Genomic DNA, 9971 nt, shown 5'->3' with positions numbered 1-9971 from the left:
CCAGGTATTCTGCAGCTCCCTCTTGTTTATTATATGTACAATTTCTGAATCAACAATGTATTTGTGATTCTTTCATACTACTATATAAAAGAACAGGAGTAATTCTTGCCTTATAAATTAAATGTCAGACATTTCCTATATGTAATCATTTGTTCCTAAAATATGATTTAGTCTCAGCACGTTTATTTTTGTTTCCCCTTTTTCTCTCCAGCTGCTATCTAGTCCTTCAACAAATCCTGTCAACTCTTACCTTCCGAATGCATCTTGATCCCAGCCATCTCACCACCTCCAACACTACCACCATTTTTGTTAAAGCCACCATCATCTCTTCCCTGGACTATTGTAATACCTTCCTAATTATCTCCCTACCTCTGATACTGATTCCTTAGGGTCCATTTTCCACACAGTAGCCAAAGTGACTGTTTTAAAATGTCATTCTCTTCTTGGTGGCTTTTCATCACACCTAGAAAAAATTCAAAGACCAGTAAGGCCCTAATGACCTGTCCCTTATTACATGTCTGACCCTGTTGCCTACTGTTCTCCCCTTGCTCACTGTGCTCCAGTCACACTGGACTTCTTGCTATTCTTTGAATACAAGGGAGCTTCCACTTCAAGGCATTTACATTGGCTGTTGCCTTAGCTTAGCTTGGAATGCTCTTTCTCCAGATAGCCACAGAGCCCACTTCCTCACCTGACTCATGTCTCTGCTCAGATGTTAATAATCAAGAGGCAGTTCCTGGCCTCCCTTTTAAAATTACAACCCAGTCATTCTCCAGTCCTTTCCTCACTGTTTTCTAAAAAGCACTTAGCTCTAACCAACATTATATCTAGATGTTTTTGTCTCTTTTTACTGGAATGTAAGTTTCATATAAGCAGGAACTCTGTGTCACTGCTATACCCTCAGCATTTACATCATACATGTTCAATAAATAGTTGTTGAATGAACTACAAGAATTCTGGTATTTGAGAGTGAAGGGCCTTAAGATACCATCTCATATAGCCCCCTCGTCCAGATGGGAAAAACGGGAACCCAGAGGGACAAAGTGACTTGGCCAGGGTCTCTTGGTTAATGGGAGAGCTTTAGGTAGAACCCAGGCCTGCAAGCATCTAGTCCAGTGTTCAGCAGACTGACCTCTGCCACCTTTTTGTATAGCATACAAGCTAAGAATGGTTTTTTTTTTTTTTTTTTTTTTCATTTTCAAGCGGTTGAGAAAAAAAGTTTAAAAAAATACTATATTGTGACATGAAAATTATAGGAAATTCAAATCTCAGTATACATAAAGTAACTTTTATTAGAACACAGCCACGCCCAGGCATTTACATGAGGCTGCTTTCCCCATATATTAAACTGGAATCGCTGCAATGAGGACTATGGTCTGCAAAACCTAAAGAATATGCTATCTGTCCCTTTACAGGAAAAATTTGTCAAGCTCTAATGTAAACTATATTCCAATACTGGAAATGTCTTTTCTAAACCACTATAGGGTAAAAATTCTGGCGTTAATGCAGAGAATAAAAGCAACAGGTGACAGAATGATGTGCACTAAATATTGTTCCTTACTCAGTGTCCCTGACCCCTTATACATCCTTTGGGACAGAGAACTGGCTATGCCAGCCTAGTGGCATCATTGTACTGCTTAGGGCTGTCAATGTGGGCTAAATCCTCTTACTGTCCCTCTGAGGAAACTAAGGCCATACGAATTTGGGCGTCAGGTATGCCTGCCTCAGACTTGTAGCCCCAGCTATGTAAGCAGATTACAGTACTCCCGGCTCAAGTGACAAAAACCCCACTACAACTCGCTTATGGTAGAATATGTATTGGCTCATGTAACTGAAAAGTCCAGGTGTTCAAATGATATAGTTAGGAATCTGTCTATCTCTTGATTGTGTTTTCCTCTGGGTTAGTTTCATTTTCAAGCAGGCTCTTCTTTGTGGTCTCTGGAGAGGTCTCTTGAATCCCAGGTTAAAAAGAAAAAAAAGAAAAAATACAGATCTGTCAGAATTTATCCCAGTACACAAGTCTGTATCTTCTTTCCTCTGCCTTCAGCCTTATTGGGCTAGGATTACTGATTATACCAAATGACATTTAATTTTTACATGCCCTGTGACTTTTCTAAACTAGAAGTATAATTTTAAAATTTCACCTTAAAAAAATAAAGGATGGCCGGGCGCGGTGGCTCAAGCCTGTAATCCCAGCACTTTGGGAGGCCGAGGCGGGTGGATCACGAGGTCAAGAGATCGAGACCATCCTGGTCAACGTGGTGAAACCCCGTCTCTACTAAAAATACAAAAAAAATTAGCTGGGCATGGTGGTGAGTGCCTGTAATCCCAGCTACTCAGGATGCTGAGGCAGGAGAATTGTCTGAACCCAGGAGGCGGAGGTTGCGGTGAGCCGAGATCGCGCCATTGCACTCTAGCCTGGGTAACGAGAGCGAAAACTCTGTCTCAAAAAATAAATAAATAAATAAATAAATAAATAAATAAAGGATATTATGTTTTTCCTCTTCTGAAAACAGGCCTCCCCCATTTGAGAAGGTTTCTGGTAGGCGACCTCATCAGAAGGAAGGTTACTCATTCCTGAAACAGACAGTGTTTGCCGTGTGTGAAGCGTGGAGGGTGTGAAGATGATGAGGCCGGAGCCCTGTGTACTGTGATGTCCCGTGATAGAGGGAAGACTCAGCAGCTACAAGATGCCAGAGGATGGGGACCAGGCTGGAAGTGGGACTTGGTGGCTTAGGTGATGTTCTCTGAGTTAATAAGCTGCATAAAGGGTTTAAGGGGAATGTTGAACAAAGAAAGCCCGAGGTGAAAGAAATTGAGATTTAATCTAAGTAAAGAGTTAAAGATACTTCCAAATATCCAGACCCATAGGTTAAGCCGGGTGTATGAGGCCTTCTCCAAATCATTCCCACTAGGCATTTTCCTAGCCAGACTAAACCATTTGTGCACCCCAAACATGATGGAATCTCCCAGATCCCCCTGTCCTTGTACAAGATGTGCCTTCTACCTGGGAAGTCCCTACTGCCCACCCCCACCCCACCACTTGTCTAACAGATATTTTCACACCCATGCTCATTCCCCTAAGGCAATTAATTGCCTTTCTGTGTCTTAACTACCTGGGTCTGTTTTAGCACTTATTACTACATATGATGTGCTTTTATAATTTAAGAAACAATTCTCACTAAAAACAAGATGAGTTTCTGGGGTAATTACCTCCCAGAAAGCAAACAAGTCAGCTCTCTTCTTATGGATGAGGTAGATTCCAGCTGCTGTCAAATCTTCACTCCCAAGGTTTTAGCTGCGATCCCTACACTGATGTCTCTGAAATTCCTTCTCCTAGATCCAGGCTCTCTTCTGAGCTGCAGATCCGTATGTCCTGTTCACTCCTGGGCACCTCCACTTGAATATTCCCGTGGTACATTGACTCAAAACTGAGCTCCTTAATCCCTCTTGCCCTTCCTGTTGCTCCTGTGTTCCATGTCGTTGGGAAAAAATTATTTAAAAATTCGAAACCTGAGAGTTATCTTAGACATTTTCCACTCCTGTATCTCCAGTTTCCTAAATGTTATATAGCTGATAATATCATATATATGTATATATGTATACCATATATACTACATATGTATGATTCTATATAACATGTATATCCTTAGTATATAAAGTTGGCTGGGCGCGGCTGCTCACACCTGTAAAAGCAGCACTTTGGGAGGCAGAGGCAGGCAGATCACTTGAGGCCAGGAGTTCAAGATCAGCCAGGCAAAATAGTGAAACCACATCTCTACTAAAAATACAAAACATTGGCTGGGCACGGTGGCTCACACCTGTAATCCCAGTACTTCAGGAGGCCCAGGCGGGTGGATCACCTGAGGTCAGGAGTTTGAGACCAGCCTGACCAACATGGAGAAACCCCATCTCTACTAAAAATATAAAATTAGCAGGGTATAGTGGCGCATGCCTGTAATCCCAGCTACTCAGGAGGCTGAAGCAGGAGAATCACTTGAATCCAGGAGGCAGAGGTTGCAGTGAGCTGAGATCGGGCCATTGCACTTCAGCTTGGGCAACAAGAACAAAACTCCATCTCAAAAAACAAAAACAAAAAATCAGCTGAACGCAGAAGCACGCACCAGTAACCCTAGCTACTCGGGAAGCTGAGGCGTGAGAATCACTTGAACCCAGGAGGTAGAGGTTGCAGTGAACCAAGATGGTGCCACTGCACCCCAACCTGGGTGAGAGAATGAGATTCTGTCTCCAAAAAAAAAAAAAAGTTGATTAGGAAACTGGATGTGTTGTAGATACATATATATGTATATAAGCATATATAACATAAGTAAAATAATAAACTTTTAATTCTATTCTTTCTGTTTATCCTCCTTGTTCCTGCAGCTGCCTCATCCCTTCTCCATTATTAGTTACTAAACCTTCAGTATTGTTCCAATCAATGAAGTACTTACCCCTTCTAATCTATCTTCAAATCAATTACTTAAATCATCTTTCCAAATCTCCGGTTTCACCATGTCATCTCCATGCTTACAAGCCTTTGGTGGCCCCTCATAGTTTCTGTTTTGAAGTTCAAATTCCTTAGCATTCTATAGAATACTATTTGTGAGGCTATTTGTAAGCTGTATCTACCCTCTGCTGCAAAAAGATTCATAGCGGAGATTTATTTTTAATAGTGTGGTCGGGGTAGAATTCTCTGAGGAGGGAACATCTAGCACCTTGAAGATCCCCACTTAGCTAGTCCCTTCTGTGTGCTCATTACCTCATCTTAGTGATAACAATGGCTCTTGGTGCCGAAGACCTTAACTCACAGATGCACTGTGATCTGGTATCGTCACAGAACTTGTCAATGGGTTATCTATTAATGCCTATTTATGGTTGAGGAAACTAAGACTCATAGAGTTTGTGACTTGCCTTCAGCCCCCCAACCGGTGTGTAACAGGGTCAGTTATCAACATAGGCTACCTGGCTCCAAACCCAGAATTCTTAACCACTGTGCTGTGCAACCCGTCCAGGATGCTGCTTCCTGTGGCACCGGAGGCTTGTAGACTCCAGCTTCCAAGATGAATCTAAACTCTTGAACATGCAGCCCCCCACAATCTGCCTCCTATCTACCTCGCCAGCCTCATCTCCCTTTGTGCCCCAGCAAACACTAACTGGACAGCCACTCTTCATCCTGGTCCAACTCCCTTCAGTACTTGCCTGTCCCACACTTACTCAACCTTCAGGATATATATGAAACGTCACCTCCTCTAGGATGCCTTCCTGATCCACCACCTGTAAGCCAGGTTAAGTGCCCCTCCTCCTTGCTTCTGTTGCACCCTTCGTAGCTAGCACCTGTCACACTGCACTGAGTGGCTGGCTTTCTTCTCTCTTAATAGACTGTGGGCTCCTCAAGGGCAGGGGCGAGGACACAAGGACAGCTTCCTCTATTTCCTGGGCCTAGTATGGAACCTGGTATGGAGTAAATCGTTCACAAATGTCTGCTGACCTGAACTTACTTAGTGAACATCAAAACTTCCTGGAAGGGGACTTTCAGTAACTGTAATTGTTCACATTTGCAATATGATTTGAGGTATGCAATATTACTTTGCAATATACTTTGAAGCTTTGATTTGTCCCCTGCCTTCACAAAGAATTTGATGTGATGCCTAGTAGAAAAATAATCAGAAAATTCAACCAGTCCATGCTATAATGATGGCTAATGTTTACTGATTGATTACTGTGTGCCACTAATATTTCTAAGTCCTGTTACATGGATCATTTACGTAATTTTCACAACCTCTGTAGATGAATTCTGTTATCCCCACTTTACAGATGAGGAAACTGAGGGTAATGACTGACTGAAGAACTTGTCCAGGGTTACCCAAGTAATAAAGGGAAGTGCCAAGATTGGCCTCAAGGCCATCTGGCCCCAGAGTCTTTGTGCTTCTCAAAGTCCTTTCACACTGATTATCTTATTTACTCCTCTGAGATTGATATTGTCCCAGATATTGATATTGAGAAAAATGAAGTTCAGGTAAGTGACTTTTCCAAGTTCAGCCAGCCAGGAAGTGGCTGGGCTGGGATTTGTGGTCTTACTCCCAGGCCCTCTCCGTCACTTCCGTCACTTCCACATCGTTGATTCACACGCGCATTTTGCAAACAAGGACACTGAGGCCAGAGAATTAAATTGCTAGCCTAGGGTCAGACAATTTGTACCCCATTCTGTGCTCTTTCCTAAAACAGGAAATACCTAGGAAGGGGATGGGCCAAGTGTAGGGTCCTAGGCTTGGAAGGGGGGTGGTGCCCGTGTCTCTTCCCATTGTCCCTTTCCCATTTGTCACAATCTGAATGTTTAAATTTCATATTTAGTATTTACTCTGAAATGGCTTTCATCTGATTTCCCCCTTGCTCACCAATTTAGCTGTCAAAGTAAATAAATGTGAAGCTGGGTCTCCAGCCTCCTCCAGCTCACATTACCTTCCTAGAATTACCCCCCGGCAGCATCGAACCATTGCTGGGGGCCTCCCACAGAATTATCCAGTTACTAATGAAGCCTTTTTCAAACTGAACCCTTGGACCTAGACTCAAATGGGGGAAGATGGCAAAATTCATCTCAGAGGACCGGATGACCACATCCTGTTTAGTGACCAAGAGAAGAATTGCAAAGTGAGAAGATGCCACTATTCATGTAGGGTGCTTAATACAGCTTCAGGGATGTATAAATAAATAAAGTACAAGACATTTTAAATATTAGCTTTTGGCCAGGTGTGGTGGCTCACACCGGTAATCCAGCTAATTTTTGTATTTTTAGTAGAGACGGCTTTCACCATGTTGGCCAGGCTGGTCTTGAACTCCTGACCTCGTGATTCACCTGCCTCAGCCTCCCAAAGTGCTGAGATTACAGGTATGAACCACTGCTCCCAGCCAATGATGGCTAATGTTTATTGATTGCTTACTCTGTCCCTGACATATTTCTGAGCCCTGTTACATGGATCATTTGTGTAATTTTCACAACCATAGGAGTTGAACTCTGTTATCCCCACTTTACAGATGTGGAAACAGACTGACGAGTGACTGAAGAACTTGTCCGGGATTACCCAAGTAATAAAGGGAAGTGTCAAGGTTGGCATCAAGGCCATCTGGCCTGAGTCTTTTTGCTTCACTACTGACTTTACTGCCTCTTACTTCAGTTTTTATTGTCAGAGCATTTAATCAGAATTCAGTAGCATAATTGCATAGTAGGTAAGAGTTTGGGTTCTAAAATCTGAGTGCCAGAGCTTCAAATGGGGCTCCTGTAAGCTTGTTTCCTCAACCATAAAAGAAAGATAATAATACAACCTCTTTGTAGGGTTGTTGCAAGGATTAAAGAGGATAATGCATGTAAAACAAAGGGCTTAGCACATAAATGCTCAATAAATGGTAGTTATTATAATTATCAATCTAGGAGCACACGCTTCACATTCCTCTTCATTAGAGTGCAACAACTTGTTTGTCCAGCCTCTGAACTTTTGTGGTCCTCTCTCTACCTGAAACACTTCCTTCTCCTCCCTGAACCCATCCAAATTTCACCTGCCCTTCAGTTTTAGCTCAAGCCCCCTCCACTGCTCATGTCTAAGAAGTTTTGCAAAGCTAGTGCAATCTTCATACTCTTTCTTTCCTGGAGTCTAAGAAGTTTTGCAAAGCCAGTGCAGTCTTCACGGCCTTCTTTCCTGGAGCTCCTTCTGCCCTCACAAATCTAGCATATATACAGCATTCTGTAATGTTTATTAACCTGTCAATTCCCCTACCACCCAGAGGGGAGGAAAAGAAGGAGATAAAGAAGGTCCTATTGTTCTTCCCATTTTGCAGATGAGAAAAACAAGCTGAACCCGTAAGTCTGAGAGTCTGAGAGTCACATCCAGGTCTTTTAACTGATAATGTGGAATGTATGTGTGTAGAAAATAAACATGGTCATGTCTGCAGCCTAGAAATCAAGAGTATGAGCTCTAATGTCAGATGAATCTGGTTTTAAGCCCTTGGTTCTGGCAATTAGCCATGTGCACCATTTTGGAACTATCACATGAACTCTCTGAACCTCAGTCTCTTTGTCAGTAAAACAAGCACCCTGAGAGATGCTACCTCACAGGATTATTGTGAAAGGAAAATAAGATCATGATTGTAAAATGCCTAATATCATGCCAGATTGTAGTAGGCACAGATTAGTAGTAGCTGTAGTAGGCACAGATTAGTAGTAGCTGTAGTAGCTGGGACTAATCCCATTAGTAGCTGAAATTATTATGTGCAAAGGAGATATTTGAGGGCGATGGGTTATTCTTCTGTGCTCATGTTTGAGAATGCATGTGTATGTGCGTACACATGTGTATCTATGCATACACCTCACCCACTTTCACATTGCAACTTGTTCTCTTCGTATAAAAGATTAGAGTTCAAAGAGAAACTCTTTTCACTCTGAATTTCTGTGTTTGAGATCAGTGAATGACTGGGATGCAAAGGCTGGCAAATGCCATTAGCCGAGGCTAGGGCTGTTTTTGTGCAACTTGGTGCCAGTAAAGGAGCAGATATTTGTATCTTTGGGGGATATGGATGTGGGTCTTTAGTATCGTGTTGGTGCACAGCCATCCTCTACTATTTGCATCTGTCAGAAGCTGCTTGTTTGTGCAAACCGAGACTTGTAAGTATTGGGAATCTATTTCTGTAGAAGAGTGTGTGTGCTGTGTCTGCCTACAAATGCCTATCAATGGTTGTCTCACCATCTGTAAGCATGTAAGTACATATTTGAGGGTGTCTGAGTAGAGACATAAGGTTATACATGGGTTTGGACCTTGGTGAAAGTCTGTGCCCTCGAGTGTGGATGTGTGTACAAATACAAGAGCAGTTGTGTGTGGGGGGGTTACATCTGTAAATTAGGGCAACTATGGAGGTGTTGACGTGTGTGATGCGGTGAGGGTAGGCTATCATGGTGTCTGTAGGGCTGGATCTATGTCTGGGTGTGCTTATTTGTTTTTAGAAGATGATGTAAGTTTACATGTGTCTCTTTAGGCTCAGTTTGTGTGGAGAAGGGGGCTGAGGCTCTAAGTGTTCACTTGTGTATGCTGCAGGGTGTTTAGCTTGTTTAAGGCTCTGTCTTTGGGTTTGAAGGTTCTGTGTCTGTGTGTCTGGAGGCAGCATCTCCTGTCTAAACGCTGGGGCCTTCCTGCCTTCTCCACCATTCTCATTGTCAGTAGAACCCTAGAGAAGATGAGATGGGCATTAGACTGTGTGGTTAAGTAAATCTTGAAGGGAAGGGGAATGTGCCAAGCAATCCCTCCCAAGAGAATTCAGTGGAACTACCCTCCCATCTCACCCCACCCGATCCCACTCAGTCCTGGGACCTGATGCACTGTCTGGTTCTTATGGAGCGGAGGTTATCTGTGCAGGTGTGTGAGAGTAAGTGTAGGGCCTCCTGCCTGTGTAAATGATGTGAACAGGTAATCACTTGCATTAGTGTTTCAACAAATGTACCAGGCATGGGATTGCATCAACATAGTATAATAACGTGTGACCCCCTACTGAATCTATCTCCGCAGATGGTATGGCCATGGGTCCCTCCTGTACCTGTGAGTGGGGCAGTGTCTGAGAAAGATGGGTGCCCCTTGAGGGAGGGGCGGTAGTGAGAGCTGGGTGGATGTGTGCCCGCGGTGCCTTTGTGTGCCTGCGTGTCTCTGAGTCTTTCTGTTGGCAGCTCTGAGTTTCTGTGTGTCTCTGTGTCTGTGTGTGTGTGTGTGTGTGTCGCTCCCTGGGTCTCTGCCTCTTCGTGTGTGTCTTGCTCTCCCTTGGCGGGGAGGGGATTGGTCACGCATGACTCATCTTGAACCGAGCGGGGCTCCAGCGGCAGGGCGGCCGCCGTTGCAGCTGGAGGGGGAGGAGGACGAGGAGGAGGGAGAGGAGGAGGAGGACTACCAGGAGGGGGAGGAGGAGAAGAAGGAGGGGGCGGGGGCCTCTCCAAGTTT

Source organism: Saimiri boliviensis, chromosome 2 (assembly GCF_048565385.1).
Source record: "Saimiri boliviensis isolate mSaiBol1 chromosome 2, mSaiBol1.pri, whole genome shotgun sequence".
Taxonomy (NCBI): Eukaryota; Metazoa; Chordata; class Mammalia; order Primates; family Cebidae; genus Saimiri; species Saimiri boliviensis.
Note: the sequence above shows the minus strand (reverse complement) of the source record.